General features: G+C 37.6%; 1 long non-coding RNA gene across 9 annotated transcripts in view; it reads right to left on the bottom strand.

Moving 5' to 3' along the window:
- LOC110259987 (uncharacterized) overlaps window positions 1-19,377 on the bottom strand; it is a 1,024,192-nt gene that overhangs the window by 623,649 nt on the left and 381,166 nt on the right. For all 9 annotated transcript variants that reach the window (XR_014839507.1, XR_014839513.1, XR_014839509.1 and 6 more), the window contains one exon: window positions 10,063-10,134. This is a non-coding gene — a long non-coding RNA (uncharacterized LOC110259987). The remainder of the gene's footprint in view (window positions 1-10,062; window positions 10,135-19,377) is intronic.

Genomic DNA, 19,377 nt, shown 5'->3' on the forward strand with positions numbered 1-19,377 from the left:
TCAGGAAGAAAAAAAAAATCTCTTAACCTGATAAAATATATCGCTAAATCTCCTCCTCCAAAAAAATTACAGTTAGCTAGATATTGAAAGCTTTACTTTTTCCATTTAGGTATAAAAATAAAGACGCCTACTACCAACTTCTATAAATTATGTTACTGTGGTTCTTAACCAAAGTGATGTGGTGAGAAAAACAAAATATAAAGGTGGAAAAGAAAGAAATAAAACTACTACTATTCATGATGATATGATTGTGTGTTTAGAAAAAAAAATCTATTGTAAACTATTAAAATTGCTGTGTGAATTTAGCAACGTTACCAAATGTTAAAAACACACACAAATACTATTTGTGTACACAAATAATATATATGAAATATACAAATAATATTCACGAAATAGTAATGAAATGAATTTTGAAATTGATACTATTTAAAATAGCATTAAAACACTAAATGCTTAGAAATTAACCTATTGAAATATGTGAAAGTTTACATTAAAAGTATAAAACATTACTGAGGGAAAGTAAAAAGTCTTAAATAAATGAAGGGATATACCATGCTTGGGATACCATTCAATATTGTAACAATGTCAGTTTTCCCCAAGTTAAGTTATACATTTAAGAAAAATTCGGAGTTCCCATCGTGGTGCAGTGGCTAACGAATCCGACTAGGAACCATGAGGTTGTGGGTTCGATCCCTGGCCTTGCTCAGTGAGTTAAGGATCCAGTGTTGCCGTGAGCTGTGGTGTAGGTTGCAGACGCAGCTCGGATCTGGTGTTGCTGTGGCTCTAGCGTAGGCTGGTGGCTACAGCTCCAGTTAGACCCCTAGCCTGGGAACCTCCATATGCCCGTGGGAGTGGCCCATGAAAAGGCAAAAAGATAAAAAAAAAAAAAAGAAATTCAACCAAAATCCCAGTAGAAATTTTTTGTGTGTGGAAATCAACAAGCCAATTATAAAATTTACGTAAAACTACAGAGCCAAGAAGAACCAAGACAATCTTAAAAAAAAAAAAAAAACTATGAGAATTTAAGCCACTAGATATCGTAACTTATTCCAAAGCTCTTGTAACTAAGACAAAAAACAGTATGATAGTGGGACAAAGATAGGTATTAGACCCATTAATAAGAATAAAGAGTCTAAAACTAGACATGCTGAGATAGAATGTGGAGAACAGATAATCTTTTTCAAAAACTGATGCTGGGCTACGTATTTATTCATATGAGACAAAAGTAATAAATGCTATAATAGTCTATAGACAAAAATTAATTCCAGGAGATTATGTACCTAAATTTCACCTTTTCAGGCAAAAAACACTGGCCTTTTAGAAGAAAGCATAAAATATTTTTATAATCTTAGACTAGACAAAGATTTCCCATACCTATAAAGGAAAAGACTAAAAAATGGAATTATAATTAAGAACTTATATTCATCAAAAATGATTACTAGATTTTAATAAAAAGGCAAGCCACAGAGAGGGGAAAGATATTTGTAATACACATATTCAACTAGTGATTCTTTTTCAGATATATACATATACATACATTCAGATTATCTATATATAGAGAGTGTGTGTGTTTATTCCTTCAGAACAAAGAAAAAACAGAAAACTGTCTTACTCTATGACTTATTCAGCAGAAAATGTTTTACTTTATGACTTAGTAATTTCTTTCCTACATGTATACCCAACAAGTGAATACATATGTATGTCAAAAAATAAGTACAAGAATGTTCCTAACTGCATTATTCATAGCAACCAAAAACTAGCAACAATCCAAATATCAATAAAAAGTAAAATGTATAAATAATACCACACAACAATTAAATACTGTTGTATGAACCAACATGGGTGAATCTTAAGAATGTTAATATTGAACAATAAAAACACAAAAACACCACAGGCACGAAAAGAGTGTATAGTATATGATTCCATGTATATAAAATTCAAAAACAAGCTAAAAAAATACGTGCTGGTAGAAGTCAGAAGAGTAGATACCCTTGATGAACTATGACTAGTAGGAGGATGAGAGAACCTTCTGGAATGCAGGTACGTTCACTATAAAAATTCACTGAGTTGCTCACTTATGATTTGTGTATTTTGCTAAATATATATTATACTTTACTAAATAGTGTACTTTTATAAAACCATTATATATAAACACGTGTGCAAACCTATATATACAAATAAAGCTTGAGGTTGTTTTGCAATAATTTCACAGTTTATCCAGATTTAGAGTTGGTTGAGTAACCCTAATCATCAATAACTATTGTAAGAAGAGTAGTATCTTTTATAAGGAGAGGGCTTTTACGTTCAATCCCATTACATCTCATTATCAAAGAACTTTATTTCATTCAATCCTTAAACCAAATTTCTGATTGCATTCTCCACATCAGAGATGAATAACAAAAAAAAAGTATGGAGAGCTTAAATAAATTGCCCAAGATCTCACAGTCATGAAATGGTGGAACTAGAATTCAAGTAAGCAATGAAAAAAAAAAAATCAGTCAACTTTTATGAGGCCAGTCCCTGGTCTTATACAAAGAATTTCTTGCTGGAAAAAGCATCCCTAGATCAATACTCCATAATACCCAGTACTCGAAGGGTTATAGTTGTTGACCTTTAGATAAGTTAAAAGCAACAAGTATTTACCTGGGTTTATATTAAGTACTAAGGCTTGTCTGAAGTCTTGAGGGCTCAAAACAAAATACGGTACTATCTTTATCCTCAAATAGCTTACAGACCCAGTAGAGAATAGATACAAAAATCAAAGTTCAAATCACTGTAGCAATTTTAAAACATGACCTCCATTTTTTTTTTTTTTTTTTTTTTTTTACACTTCTTCCATTGAGAGGTAGGGTCTATGCCTTCACACCTTGAATCTGGATGGACTTGTGAATGCCTGGGAAAGTGAAGCTGGGTCATAAAAGGCCGTGCAGCTTCTGCCTAGTTCTCTTGGAATGGTTGTTCTCTTGAAGTCTCCCTCTCAGAACCTAGCTGTTTTGCTGTGAGAAGTCCAAGCCATACATAGGCACTCTTATTAAGTCTCAAACCCAACCTTTGAGTTGCAGGGGCCCAGGAGCCAGGCATGTGAGTGAGAAAACCACAATGCAAGAGAACCTGCAACCTATCTCTTCCCAGTCCTCAGCCCTCAGCCATTCAAGTCATCCCTGGACACCTGAGGCTTCTTCAGTGAGTTCCCAGGGAGCATGAGCAGACCAAGTCATTCCTTCTTTGTCTTATACAAATTCTTGAGCTTCAGAATCCATGGGCATAATAAAACAGTTGTATTTTATGACTCTAAGTTGTTTATGCCACTAAAGATAGATAATTATGCAACAGATACCTAGAAGAGTCAGTTTCCTCAAAGTTTGATCCTCATGTACCTGTATCAAAATCATGCATGGTGCCCATAGAAATGGCAGACTTCTGGATCTCTCTTCTACTTTTGGATCAGGAATTTTATTTACTTTTGGGTTCCAGGAATCTTAACATTATCTAACACCCCAGCAATTCTTCCGTTCATTAAGTTTGAGCACTATTGCCCAAACCAAGTTTGTGATGAGCCACAATAAAAGCAATACAGACATGGATTGATCTCCAAGACTGGCAGTGATCTTCAAATCTCAGTGTGCACAGAAATAAAAGATATCCAATTTACGTGGTAAATATGAAGAGTTAAATCTGTGGAAGGTCTACAGATCTGTAAACAATTTTTACCTTATTAGTATCATAGGGTGCAGAAAAGAAGTGTGCAAGAGGAGACAAAGTAGAGAGTGGTTCTGCCTTTCTGTGGGATCCAAAGAATCTTCAGAGAGCGTTTGACATTACACTGAGTCCTAAAATAGACTTTCTTATTTAATCTTTAAGAGAGTAAGGCCAGAAAATCTCTTGGTGGAGAAAGAAGATTCAGTGGAAGTTAGTGTGAAATGTTTGATGCCACATGAGTCTGTGTGCCACCAGACAAGAGACGAGACTACAGAAGTGACATCATGGTGGACCTTCTTTGCCAGGGAAATGGTACTTTTGCCTGAGAGCAATAAGAAGCCTCTGAAAGGTTTTTAATTGGGGCAAACTCTGATCAAATTTGCATTTTTTTAAAAGCTTTGTGGTGACTGTGTGAAAGAATTAGGCAAAACAATTAGAATTCCATCGTAATAGTTGAGGAAAGAGAAAACAGAGACTAGGAGTGGAGGTAGAGAGAAAATTGTGAAATGTCAAAGAAGAAATTCCACAAGACTTGGTCTCTCGATGGAATGAGAAAGGTCAGGCTAGGGTCTATAATGTTTTCTCAGTTTATCCTTTTTTTTTTTTTTTTTTTTTTAAGAAAGTTTATACCGCTTTCCTTATAAACCTGTAAGAAGCAGATTAACTCAGGCCTCTTCCAAAAATACGAAGACATGAGAACTTTTTATTACCAAGTGAAGTTGTTATTTCTCAACCGACTCATAGATACTTTTTTTGGAGTATTTTCAACATAGCTGAAACTGAAGTATCGCTTTTCGGAAATTCTTTACCACTAAGTCTAATAGAGCTCATTTACTCTGCAGAGAGAATTTGAAATTAGAAGAAAAGAAGTAAATCTTCTAACTTGGATGGCTCCATTTAACCATTCATCCAGCTGTTACATTCTTGTTGTGCAATGTGGGATGCTACTGGAGCTGTTATTAAAATCACACAACAACAAAAAAGAGATGATGAAATACATATCGTCCTTGATTGGGCTGTCCACTCAGATAGCTAAAGACAGGATATGTGTGATAATAAAATCTTAAATCTGTGAAAGTAATTGCTTCTGACATCTCCAACTAGGCAGCAGACTGCCCAGACAGTGCTGTTCAGTCACAAATTCTGAGTCTAATGAAGTGAGAAGAACACAGTGTAGATACAAATTAAAATCTACTTACCAAGAACAGTCAGTAATTTTTTTTTCTTTTTTGGTAAACTTCCTTGTTTTATGTGAAGGAGAAATATCTGTTAGGAATAACCACCCATTTATGTTTTAAGTCAACACAGGAAATTGCTATCTGGTAGCACTAATCTGTTACTGAAAACTTTGGCTCCAATAGAACTATTTTTAAAATTATTTTCAAGATTATTGTTAAGTAGGTAAAATACTTATGAGAGAATACAAGTGTTGCTTAAAATAATGGCTAAAAATTTATCTTCTTGCCACCTTTTTTTTCCAGCACATTCAGAATTTTTAAAGGCTCAATTTTCCTATCAACCACATTGTGAATAACATTGGGCATCTGAGAGGAGCTGACCCTTTAGAACAGGGATCTTGTATAACTGAAATGCAATGAAGTATGATGTAAATAACTAAAAATTGTGAACAGCCCCATGAATTCACTTTCCACTGATCACGTGTTTTGTTTCTGATGTGAACTGTTTGTGACTAACCTTATTAGTTTTTAAAAAAAATAGAAAACCTACAATATTATGACTCAACCCAAAACCTTGCCCACATTCTTTTATATCACCTCTGAGTAAAATAAAAATCAAAACGCATCTTCTGTGACATAGAACCTTCAAGAAGGAAATAAGGCATTATTAAATACATTATAGCAATAAGTCATCTATCATTCAAAGAACAATTATACTTTGACATCTTTAACTTAGACTTCTGTGGCTTAAATAAGTCTCTCTGGTTTTGGGAAATCAGATGAAATTTCATACGAACAATTCTACTTTTTTTTTTAGTGCAAGTAAGGGAGTTCTTTTATAACTACTTTCCAAAACGTAGAGGCAACACTATATGCACAATACATTTTTCAAATATAAATGTGATTACTGTATTGCAAGTCAGAAAGATAGCAAGATACGAGAAGGAAAAAGAGGAACTGTGGCCAGAAGGCTTGGGTCTGAATCAGTGTTTTATTACTACTTCCTTAGTTACTCTGAGAAAGTCAATTACACTCTTTAATATCAGTTGTCTCATCCTTAAAATAAGAAAATACAGTTGACCCTTGAACAACTTATAGGGTTAGGGGACTTGACCTTCTTCAGAGTAGAAAATTTTAGTACAACTAATAGTCTGCCCTCCCTCATATCCTTCGTTTCTCTGTATACAGAGTTCTTTCACACACACATGCACAGATTCAACCAAATGGGGATGGTGCAGAGTAGCTACTCTTTTTTTTCCCAAAATATTTCGTTGAGCAATTTAATTAGTAATGGCTATAAGTAATGAGAGATTTTATTTTCGTCTCTAGGCCCATTCATGTTGCTGCAAATGCCGTTATTTCTTTCCTTTTTATGGCTGAGTAATATTCCATTGTGTATATCTTCTTTAACCACTCCTCTGTTGATGGACACTTAGGTTGTTTCCATGTCTTGGCTATTCTATACAGTGCTGCAATGAACACTGGAGTACATGTATCTTTTTGAGTCATGGTTTTCTCTGGATAGATGCCCAGGAGTGGGATTGCTGGATCAAATGGTAGTTCTATGTTTAGTTTTCTGAGGAATCCAAACTGTTTTCCATAGTGGCTGCACCAATCTACATTCTCACCAACAGTCTAACATGGTTCCCCTTTCTCCACATCCTCTTTAGCATTTATTTTTTGTAGACTTTTTTCATGATGGCCATTCTGGCTCATGTAAGGTGGTACTTCGTAGTAGTTTTGACTTGCATTTCTCTAATAATTAGTGATGTTGAACATCTTTTCATGTGTTTTTTGGCCATCTATATATCTTCTTAGGAGAATTGTCTGTTTAGTACTTCTGCCTATTTTTTGATGGGGCTGTTTGTTTTTTTGGTATTGAGCTGCAGAAGGTATTCATTAATTTTGGAGATTAATCTCTTGTCAGTCACATCATTTGCAAAGATTTTCTCCCATTCTGTGGGTTGTCTTTTTGTTTTGTTTAGGGTTTCCGTTGCTGTGCAGAAATTTTTAAGTTTAATTAGGTCCCATTCATTTATTTTTGTTTTTATTGTCTTTACTCCAGGAGGTGAATCTGAGAACATATTGCTGTGGTTTATGTCAGAGAGTGCTCAGCCTGTGTTTTCCTCTAAGAGTTTTATAGTATTGGGTCTCATATTTAGATCTTTAAAGAGCATTTACTCTTTAAAAAAATCCACCCATAAGTGTACTTGTGCAGTTCAAAGTAGTGTTGTTCAAGGATCAAGTGCAATGCCTACCTAAATGCTATGTGTGAAACATAAATGCAATAATGACATGAATGCATCTGGTACTAAACTGACTCTTTAAAAATCCTAGTATCAATTTAATAGCTTGAATGGGATCCTGGAATAGAAAGCAGAAATTAGGTAAAATCTAAGGATATCTGAGTAAAGTATGAACTTTTGTTAACAATAATACGTCAGTACTGGTTCATTAACTATGACAAACGTACACACTAATGTAAGATGTTAATAATGGGGAAAAGTGGGTGCAGAGTTAATTTTTCTATAAATCTAAATCTATTCTAAAATAAAAAGTTATTTTAAAAATAAGCAAACAAATCCCAGTATCCATCCCCTTTCCTTTTCTTTTCAATGTTAACCCATTAAAAACTAGATCTTCTTCACTGGCAATTTTATCTATGCACACTTAGTTCAATTTCATAGAATAAACTATGTCACACATTGCCCACCTCTTCAAGACTGAGAGTCTCTGCCATTTCTCCTAATACAGTAAGAAACTCAGGGAACTTGAAAAAATAACCAGTCATAAGCACCTATTTAATTAAGGAGGCTTTTTTGTTCCTCCAAACAGTTTAAAATTGCACTTAGATTCTCATACTGTCTTTCCTATGGAGTTAGAGTGATGACAAAAACAAACACATGCTTTGTGGTGACCACAGAGCTGCTACAGATCTTGTACCCTGGAGGTTACTCTCTCCTTAACCCCCTTTTTTGCTTCCTCTCTATACCACGAATATTGCTACCAAAATGTAGACTGTGTAGATGCACAGCGCAATTTTAGGCAGAATTTTATTGATAACGATGAGGCTGCAAAGACAGAGATAGCCTAGAAGTGCATATTGTCCCTCAGGCAAATTATTAAGATACACACAGTATTCATCTTAACTGGAAGGCACAAAGAACGCCGAAGAACTCCATGCCTGCATGCATTTGAATACCTTTCTTTTTAGTGACTACTGTCAAAAGTTCTTATGATACATAGAATCAAATTTTTAAAACAAGCTACCAGATGAAGAGACGAAAAAAAAATACTTATAATATTATTTTACATTTTATGACATTCCCATCAAAAATAGGAATGGGAGGTCTTCAAATAAGAAGTAGTCAATGTAACTAAGCTGACAGCTAGGTAATTCCAAAGAAAGCAGGAGTTAACAAGTATTTACTGACTACCTGCTATGTTTTCAGCATTCTTTTTGATATGAGAAATGTAAAGCCAGATGAGCTATGAGTTCTACATTCAGTAAGTATATACTATTCATACAGTAGGTCCACTTATATGTGGACTCTAAAAAATACCAAAAAAATAGTGAATATATCTAAAAAGAAGCAGATTCACAGATATGGAGAAAAAGCTATCGGTTACTAGTGGGGAAAAAGGAGACAGAGGCAATATAGGGACAAGGGATTAAGAGGTACAAACTAATATGTATAAAATAAGCTACAAGGATATATTGCACAACAGGGGGAATATAGCCAATATTTTATAATAACTGTAAATGGAGTATTATCTTTAAAACACTGAATTCATGGTACAACTGCTATGGAGAACAATATGGAAGTTCCTGAAAAAAACTAAAAATAGAACTACTGTATGATTCTGCAGTCCCCCTCCCAATAAAACCATAATTAGAAAAGATACCTGTACCTCAATGTTCATAGCAGCAATATTTACAATAGCCAAGACATGGAAGCAACCTAAATGTCCATTGGAAGAGGAGTGGATAAAGATGTGGTACACATATACAATGGAATTATCACTCAGCCATAAAAAAAGAATGAAATAATGTCATTTGCAGCACCATGGATGAACCTAGAGATTATCATATTAAGTGAAGTAAGCCAAAGACAAATATCATATGATGTTGCTTATCTGTGATATCTAAGGGGAAAAAATGATACAAATGAACTTATACACAAAACAGAAATAGAACTACAAAGAAAACAAATTTATGGTTACCAAGTATGGGGGGAGGGATAAATTAGGAGTTTGAGATTAACATATACACACTACTATATATGAAATAACTGTTAGGTGGGATAGGATAGGGACTCGGACCCGGGTGAGTCAAAATAGGCCATTTATCAATTACCAAAAACAGGAGGCACACACTCAAACAATAAAGACATATGCAGGTACCAGAGGAATGCTCCTCAGAGCACCTCCCTATAACCTTTTTCCCACACAAATGAGGCATCTTCGCCTAGAACCAATCAGAGGATCAGAACTCACACCCCCATATGGAGATCAAATCAACACATTGTGCAGGGGGGTTAGAACAGGAAATTAGTGGGCCTGGAGTAAGAGAATAGAGGTCCCCACATAGTAATATAAGGAGGGGCCCAGTTTCAGCCAGGGCCAGTCCCTACCCCAGGGCGGCCCACTCTCTCTGAGGGCATAAATAAAACTTGCTGTACACTGCTACCTGATTCTTTACTGCAAACAAGATTGCGGACCTCAGAGGCAACCTGCAGGAGTGGTTCTCCCTTGGGACGAAAGACCAGAAAGGCTCATTGAAAAAGCCCAGGTTGCATGGGAAACTCTCTTCGACCCAGAACTGCTCCCATTCTGAGCTGATGGCTTCTGCCTCTATTCCTGCATGGCATGACCACTGGGGCTCTACCCCAGTGCCTCCCAGTGCTTCTCAGCCTGCACCTCCAGATCTTTGTTGTGTGTAGGCAAGGACTGAGGGAGCAATAGCACAGAGCAGAGGAACCTGACATAACCCACAAAGACCTACTGTACAGCACAAGGAACTATACTCAATATTTTATAATAACCTATAAAGGAAAAGAGCATGAAAACAGATACATATGTGTATGTATAACTAACTCACTTTGCTGTACTACTGAAACTAGTATAGCATTATAAAAAGAACTATATTTCAATAAACAAAATTTAAAAATGTTTAAAAACTTACCAAATTCATTGATGAACTCTAGTAGCTTTCTGGCAGCATGTTTCAGATTTTCTATGTGTAGCATCATGTCACCTAGCAAAAAACAAAAAACTTATGATTCACTATATTGTACACCTTTAACTTATGCAATACTACACATCAACTATACTTCAACTGAAAAAAAAAAACCCCTGAGGAGTTCCCATCGTGGCTCAGTAGTTAGCGAACCCGACTAGCATCCATGAAGACATGAGTTCAATCCCTGGCTTCACTCAGTGGGTTAAGGATCCGGTGTTAATGTGAACTATGCTGTAGGTTGCAGAGGCAGCTTGGATCCCGAGTTGCTATGCCTGTGGCATAGGCGGTCAGCTACAGTTCCAATTGGACCCCTAGCCTGGGAACCTCCATATGCCATGGGTACAGCCCTAAAAAGACAAAAAGACCAAAACAAAACAAACAAACAAACAAAAACCCTGAAGTCCCATTGGACAGAGCAACAGGGCAAATAATATCATAGAATAGCTATTGATTTTTTCCTTCTTAGTACATTAAGAGCATGGTATGCATGCATTATCTCTTTTAATATAATGTGCAACTGTCTGGAAAGGTAAATTATTCTATACATTCTACACATTAGAAAAATGAGGTTCAGAGAGACAAAGATAATAACTTCAGGTCCACACAGCTAGTGAGTGACAAGCTAAATTCTGTCATACCCTTAACCATTACATATATATAATAGCCCATTTTTAAAATTCAAATCCAAGCACTTCTTTGCAAACAAATTGTAAGAGCTTTCCAGAAACCAAAACAAGAAAAGAGGCATTTTCCATGGCATATCTTGGTAGCAATGAGAGAATATACTCAAAGAGGAAAGTATAAGCTAACCAGAGCCTCCTCAGCCCACACTTTGAAATGCCCTTGAAAGTGATTTGGTCATGAACCATTCATTTTCCCTGCAACATGTGCAATGTAACAGTTTTCCAGCAACTAATCCAGGGAGCTAGTTACAAGAGCCCAGCAAACTTGAAACTTCCCTGGCATTCAAGCTCTTCAACCATTCTGCACATTCCTGACGTGTTACCATGATAAAGTGTGCACTGATGCACAGATAACGTCGAAGCCAACAAGGGGCAAACATGACTTTTAGAACATTTCAAGGTCAAATGCTACCCAACTGTGCAGGACCATGTTCAACTCTTGGATTATAAAAATGCAGATCCAGTTTCCCAAGGTCCCTGGGATAAAGTTCAAATTAGGTGGTTTAAGAGAGGGCTCTTATCAGTTTTATGAGCAGCTTTCTCCAGAAGTTAGCGAGCTCACTTGATAATATTGGGCAAGAGGAATTTACCAGCAATAGACCCAGTGACCAAACAAGTGACAAATTAAGAGCTGTACTTTGTTCTAACGCAGATTTAACATTCATCCCAGGAAGCTCTTCTCCAAGGAAGTTAGAGTACACAGTCGCCTCTCACAACTCACTCCAAACCTACAGGGGAGTCCTCTGCAGTGCCACCAACCCTTATTCTTCCCAAACTCTTAATATAAAGTTTGCACCGGTAGGTCCTCCCTGAAAGAACTTTTCCCAGAATAAGATGTGTACAAATATACATTTATGAAGAGCTTATATATGTTCTTTAACAACTTAACTTCCACTGGATATGGCAAGTGAGCTGTTAACATATCTGGCATCTCCTTGCCAGGAATCTTTACTCTTACAGTGAGGCCAGTTAAGATATTGAGATACTCATTTGGGTTTTCTTTATCCCTGCTTTTTGTTCACCTCTCCCTTGTTCCAAAAAGGGAGTCAGGCCCTCTGTGCTCCTGGCCTCAGGGAAGATTTTTGTTTTAAAAGTTGTCTGAAAGCATCCCTGCCCCCTGCCTGACTTCTGCACTCAGAAAGCCCGAATTCCTTAAAGGAATTAAGCTGAGAGTAGTAGAGGGGGAAGGATAAAGGTGAGTGCCATTGATGGGAAAGATGTGCAAGCAGCACTAGGAAGCTGGACTTTGCTCGAGGAAGGGAACAGAGTAAGGGTTCCATTGGTAGTGAGGGTACTTGACTCACTTTCTGACAGCACTTTGAAGGTAGCAAACTTTCCATAGAAATGGCTTCCTGGAGCTTCTAGAAAACTGGATCCTAGGAAGTGAGGCTCCCAGCTCAGGCAAACACCATCATAGCCTACCTGGCATTGAGACAGAAGAACCATTCACATGCACGGACTAATAGGGCATGGATAACAAGGAGGAGCCATGAGGCTCTCTCCCAAATTTTTAAGACATCATTTTGCCTTTCTGATGACCCTAAAGTCTCAAGATGACTGAGACAGAATCTCCTGCCAAATTGGAGAGAGATTTAATTTGATCTACAAACAGGTGACTACCCTTCCCCATATGAGTTTCTTCCAACTATAACAATACTTTTCTGAGTTCCAGTTGTGGCTCAGCAGTAACGAACCAGACTAGTATCCATGAGGATGCAGGTTTGATCCCTGGCCCCACTGAGTGGGTTAAGGATCCGGTATTGCCATGAGCTATGGTGAAGGGAATAGCTGCGGCTCCAGTTAGACACCTAGCCTGGGAACTTCCATATGCCATGGGTGCTGCCCTTAAAAAGAGACAAAAACAAACAAACAAAAAAAAAACTCTTCTGGTCTACTCTGCCTCCCTTCCCTTTCTGACACCATCTCCACCCCTCCCCACCCTCCTTACCCAGTTATGCATAGATATGCATATACAGTTTTTGCCTGTGGACAATAGATTTTTAATTTCCAATAAAAGGGAATAGAAATCTGTAACTTCTCAATATGAAAATCATAAAGATTTATCTTCACTTAAATATGCAACTAGAAATGGCAAATAATTTGCCAATCCATTACCTTTTGAAGAATATCCTGGAAAATTTGAGCTGAAATTAAGTGAAACTTTAGCCAAAAGGAACATTTGAATTTTGCTTTATTGAGCTATTAAGCTAATATATTCTCTTCTTTAAAGTTTCTGCTGTGGTTATGTTTGATTCAAAGCAATCTTCCAATTGTTTTACCATTAGCTTGAAGCAAAGGAAAATGAAAAGCATGACAAGGCATAAAATTGGCCTTAGCAATATCTAAGCTTGGTTCAGCCGTGACCATTATCCTCAATGCTCTTACAGTCTGAGCAAAACAGCCATAAAATTGGGTTATTGTTTTTAATTTTACAACCCATGATTTATTTTGTTTAACTTCAGTGACAGCCTGCGATCCCAGTAAGTGGCTTCAGTTAGGAAATGCAAGCAGGAAATCAAGGCCCAGAAGTCATTAGTTGTAGCATGTAGTCATCTCATTTATCTTCCTGTAGAACCACCCGAGTGTGATCTGTGTGATTCCTATTACATAAACTAACATAGGAAATTCTGAAATAAGAATAGCTCATAGAATTAAACAGATTTTACATGGTCAGCTTCAACTTCCCTGGCACGCTGACTCTAGACCCTGGAGAGCTAAAACTTATGTCCCATATTTTAAATTCAAGGCCTCCCCAAGCCAAATTTTTGAATAAGGAGATAACATAGCTTACTGGCTAGGAGTGTAAGTTTTATAGCCAGGAAGACCTGATCTTTAATAGCTGTGTGACCTTAGGTCACTCTGCTTAACTCTTTGAACCTCAATTTCCTCATCCAAAAAAATGGGAATATTAGTATTTTCTGCATCATAGCATTATTTGAGCAATAAAATATATAAGACCTACAAAGTATTTAGCAAAGCACCCTCGGTAAATGTTTGTCATTGTTACTCTACATCTTTTTGTGATGACAAAAGACAAATCCCTAATCCTTAGGTAAATATCAAATTAACCAGTTCTAGAAAGGATATTCCCTTTCCATATTACAAAAATGGTGTTTTGTGCATCATAAAAGACTGTGATCCAAATTTTTCTGGCATATTATCCTAAATTTGTTTTAAGAAAATGAAGAAGTGTACAGATATCATTATTCATCTTTTTACCCCATATTACTTATCTAACAGTGTATAATAAACAACCCCAGTACTTAATGGCTTAAAATAATAATAATCATTTATTATTGCTCATGGTTGCCTTTGATCATGAATTCCAGAGCAGCTTGATTGGGCATTTCTAACTCAAAGATACTCAAAATGCTGCAGTCTGATGTTGGCTAGGGTTACAGGCACATGAAAGCCTGACCATGACTAGAAGATGTACTTTTTATGTGGCCCAATCACACAGTTATCAAGTCTTCTCCATGGGGCCTCTATGCAGCACTGCTTGGGTGTCCTTGCAATATGGTATCTGGCTTTCCCCAGACTCAGTGACCTGAGAGAGCAAAGTGGAAGATGCAGTGTATTATATTAAGTCTGTCCTGATAATCACAGATATCATTTCACCATATTTAGTTTGTCGCTCAGGCCAGCTATTATCCACTAGAAAGGGACTATATAGAAAGGTATAAATATTGATGACCACTGCAAGCTGGCTACCTCTCAGCCCTGACAGAAAAAATTTAGTAAGCCTTTTCCATTTATATTTTATAAACAGGCCTACTAACAAATAAAATTTCTATATACACCCCTTAAGAACATTACATCTGGAAAGGAACTTTTTGCCCATAACTACTTTCAAGCAATTTGAAGAAAGATAGGTTGCGAGGTCATATGTCACAGGGTAGGCTAACCACCCAGCCAGGAGTCACAAGGCTGACATCAACTCAGGAATTCATGAGAGTCTGGGATCTGACCATTAGTTCTTAAGGTATAGAAATTAAATTTGCCAGCCCTTTAAGAAATAATTAAGAATAATTTCAAGGGCTGCTACAGATTGAGTGTATCCCCCCAAATTCATATGTTGAAACCTAATTCCCAATGTGCTGGTGTTTGGAGGTGAGGCCTTTGGGAAACAGTTGGGTCATGTGGGTAGAGCCCTTATAAATAGGATTGGCGCCTTATAAAAGAGACCCCCAGGAAGCTCACTTGCCCCTTCTATCATGTGAAGACTTAGACGTCCGTCCATGAACCAGGAAGTAGGCCCTCACCAGATACCAAATCTATCAGCACCTTGATCTTGGACCTCCCAGCCTCTAGAACTGTGAGAAATAAATTTCTGTTGTAACAAGCTACCCAGCCTATGCTATTTTGTTATAGTAGCCCAAATAGACTAAGACAAGGGTGAATTTACATTAACGAAGCTCCCAAAGACTAATGTGTAGAAAACCACAATGTCAGCTTGTTTATTTCAAATGACATTTTAAACAATAACAGAATGTGTATAGGTCTACTTTAACACATATTTACATGGGAAATAAAAGTTTTACTACAAGAAATGTTATTATTTGTTGAGCATGGAATCACATACAACAAGGCAATTTTGTTGGACTGTCCACTATTAATCCTTCAGAAGTATATGCTTTTATCTCCACTGACAGAGACAGACCTGCCAACACTGGCAAGCAGCTGAATCTTAGGTCAGGTTGCCCTGAACAGTACTTGTATGAAGACCACTAGTGCTGGCCTATGTCCCTCAACCTTTTCAATGCTTCCATGGCTGACCAACCTCCATTACTTTTCTTCATTACGTCTATAACCTTTCATCACATAACAGACAATTGTGCAGCCGTTCAGTCATTTGAAGACAGACTCACACACATTTATTTTCCCGTCCCAGCATACCTGAGAGGAAAGACACATTATCACTAATAACTATAGCTAAATCATAGTAGTGAATTGAGGAGGGGTGAGACAGAGGTGATTTAAAAGACAAGAGGATTCTACCATGGCTGTGGTAAGAAGATAAGCCCACAACTGCCGCCATTTTAAGAATTACAGTTTAAGGTAAATTTATAGATCTAAGGTAATTCATTAAGTGTGTTTATATTTCAACTGCCAGAGTTATTTCCCTATGTCCAAATTTTAATAGGGTACCTCATGTTTGCCTCCCAAATCTTGCCTGCATGTAAGAACTTGGAAATTTTGGACTTGAATTTGGAAATTTATTTTCTCCCATTGAAGTGGAACCTAACAAATGGGTGTGCCAGCTTTAGAGGCAGAAATCAGCTAAGTGATTGTCTCAGGAGCTTCTGATTATCCTTTTCACCGACAGACTTAACACAACTACTCAGGTGTCTTTGTGAGTTTGCTCCTATGACTCACCTATTTTGTGGTCTTGGGAACTACTTCATTTTGTGCTGCCCTTTCTACTAGGGGGCTGACCAGCCACTGTCCTTCCTTCAGTTTCTAACCAAAGTTTAAAGCCATCTAATTCTCTGTTTTCTGGAACTTCCATTTATCATACTTGACATTTCTTTTCTGCTTCCCCACTGAAAGTCAAGCATAAGCCTTCCCTGACCTTACATGTTTATAAGTTTTCTGGTATCCTTCAAACATTCAATTTAATTGGTGTTAAAATTGTGAAATTACAATACATTTACATTAACACATTCCTCTCTTTTTTAAAAAAAAATTTTGTGTGATCTTTAAAATAAATATGCATATTACTCTGTTACTAGTTGGCCTTTCCACCTTTCTTAATGCATTGATTTCTTCTCCCTCCTCAAGAATAATACTCTCTGATTTTGAGTAACAATAAACATAACAATTTACAATCATCTAACTTTGTTATGACAGTTATATAAGTTGACCCAACATCCATTAATTGGGATCAAAATTTCAGACCACTTGCTATTATTTCATTAGGAAATTTCCACTGTGGTTACTCATTTATATACTCATTTTCATTCTTCCTAGAATGAAGGGGTATTTCAAGATACCTCGAAAGAAATACTAAATTATCTTCCTTGTTACCAGTTACCAGTGGGTGTTTAACTCAGGGAATTACTCAGAGAGTCTGTCTACATACTGCCACAGAGCATAACAAGAGCATTGCCCAGGGGCCGTCAATACTATTTTAAGTAAATATGTCGTGTTCACATGGAATTCCTGCCCAGCAATTATCCACACAATTGTGCAACTCCACCAGGCACTCACTAATCAGCTGTGTGCTCATGCCTCACCATCTCCCAATCTGCTGAGATGGGCTCAAGCTCAGTAGCACCTCACTGGTATCACAATCAGTAGGGTCGATTCTGGTTGCTCAAAATCAGATGTGATATAGGACTTGCTGTATCCCGGCTCAGTGGAAATTTCTCAAAAAAAAGTTTAGAAAGCAATAAAACATTAACATTTAGCCAGCCCAATCATAGATTTCTCAGCCCAGTCCTAGGAGAAAGTCTTGTTTTGGATAATCTGAGACTGAGCCTTCATGCTGGGCTTTGTCTAAATCCTGGATTTGACTTATTCTGTCTCATTCAAAAGTGCAACTTTCACAGTGAAGTCCAAATGATAATATCCTTTTCCCCCTTTCATTAATGCAAGATCTCAGCTCATGACTTTCCCTGCAATACCTCCACTAAATCTCTTCTGGATTTCCTATAGAATTTCTAGGGAGACAGGAGCTTGTGAGAATTCAGGATATTATACTGCTGTTTCCCTCTGAGATAGCAGTGCCAGGTCTGATGATTGCAGCCCAGAGCACTAAGGGGGCAAAGCTGGGTCCCTGGTGGTGGTGGTGGAGGGAGAAGCTCTGTGTGTGTTGGGGGGGGATGTGTATAAGGGGTTATGTGTGATCTGTATGTGGTATGTGCTGCAGTGGTGGGGCAAATGTGTAGTGTGTGGTATAAGCAGTGTGAAGTGTGTGTCTGTGGTACACATGTGTAGTGCGATATGAGTGGTGTGGGTGAAGTATGTGAGTGTGTCTGTGGCATGTAAATGTGTGGGGCAATATGAGTGGTGTGTGTGAAGGGGTGATATTGCAGTCTGTGTGTGGTATGTGTAGTGTGTATTCTTGTATGTCGGGGAATACACATGGGCCCCTGTTTTCAAGCCCCCTGGCAGCATTACATCCTCTGTGACATGGAGGGAATACCACCACCCCTTTCTCTACAGGCTCCAGATCAGTCCCTCGGGTCCAGCTGGGGAGGAGTCCAATGACATTTCCCTAACCCTGTCACTTCTCATCTCCTTGCCTCCCTCTCTGGTAGCTCTGTACCCATCCCAAAGCCAAATCCCAGTACTCCTAAGCCCCTAAACATATCAGAAGATACAAGAAGGGCTGGAAAAGGGGATAACTCAATGCCAGATGGACCTAAGTTTCAGTTCTGGCTTAGCTAGGACTGCGTTACATCAATCTACCAATTACTAAAGCTATTTAATTCTTCAATAAACAACGTGTGCTCTTACCATGTGCCCAACAATGAGCTAGAGCCTGAGGACATAATCATAAATAAGAGAAATAAGAGGTGTTTCCTGGCATTGAACTTGGGCTAGAGGGAGGTATATCAAGGAAGAGGCATTTCCAATACTGTGCTCTAGGCACATGGCAGAAGGAGACAGGGTCCTAATGGAGGAAGGGCAAGGAGAGAGACATCAACCCTGACAAGGGCCTGAACAGAGGCTTTTTGGGGAAGGGGATGCCCAGGTAGAAATCTGATTGGTCAACAAAAAGGTAGGAGAGGGCTTCAGGTAGAAGGCCCAGCATTTGTGTGAAGGCCTGGAACATGAGAAGTTTAAGTGAATTATAATAAACCCAGAGAATAAAGTATAAGGAGTGACTACAAGAAATAAATCTAGAAAACAAAGCAAAACAAAATAGGAACTAGGTTAATTTTCCTCAAAACATAGTCCAAGCACCATGGAAAAGAATCATCCACTGGAATTGATTTTCAAAAATGCCTTTAGTTACTTTCCAGATTTATTCTCTTTGAATCAGAGGCATAGGAATGTGCATTTTAAACACAATTTCTAAGTAGTTCTTACCAGAGTGAAGTTTGAGAACCAATGGACTAAATCAAGTGAGGCCAGATAAGTCATTTTCAAGACTTTGGACTGATTTTAAAATAAATTTGAAGCTTTGTTATGCAATGCAGTGACATGATTAAGATGTGTGTTTTTGATGGCTCAGTATAGAAGCAATTTTGAGAACGGGTACGTTGAGCAATAGAGAGCTCTCTCTGCCCATTTTTAGCTGTGATCATTATGCTGAAGTTCAAAATTTCAGCATAAGTATACTGATTACCAAATTATACACCCAACTAAAATCCTATCCAGCTACATTCTCCATTTACATCAGCCTACTTTAGGATGATCAACTGTCCTATTTGCTCAGAACTGAGGGATTTCCCAGGATGTGGGACTTCAGTGCTAGGCAAAGTAAGGCAAATTGGTCACCCTATAATTAGCAAGAATAATCTCCATAATAATCTATCGGGTCACACAGAGTTCTCAATATAGTACTCCCTTTTTTAAAAATTCTGAGATTAAAAGAATCTTTTTGAAAGTGAAATAAAGGGGGGTT

Source organism: Sus scrofa, chromosome 1 (genome assembly GCF_054392235.1).
Source record: "Sus scrofa isolate SSC_HxYL_T2T_F1_AM1 chromosome 1, Sscrofa_HxYL_maternal_Yorkshire_Landrace_v2.0, whole genome shotgun sequence".
Lineage (NCBI taxonomy): Eukaryota > Metazoa > Chordata > Mammalia > Artiodactyla > Suidae > Sus > Sus scrofa.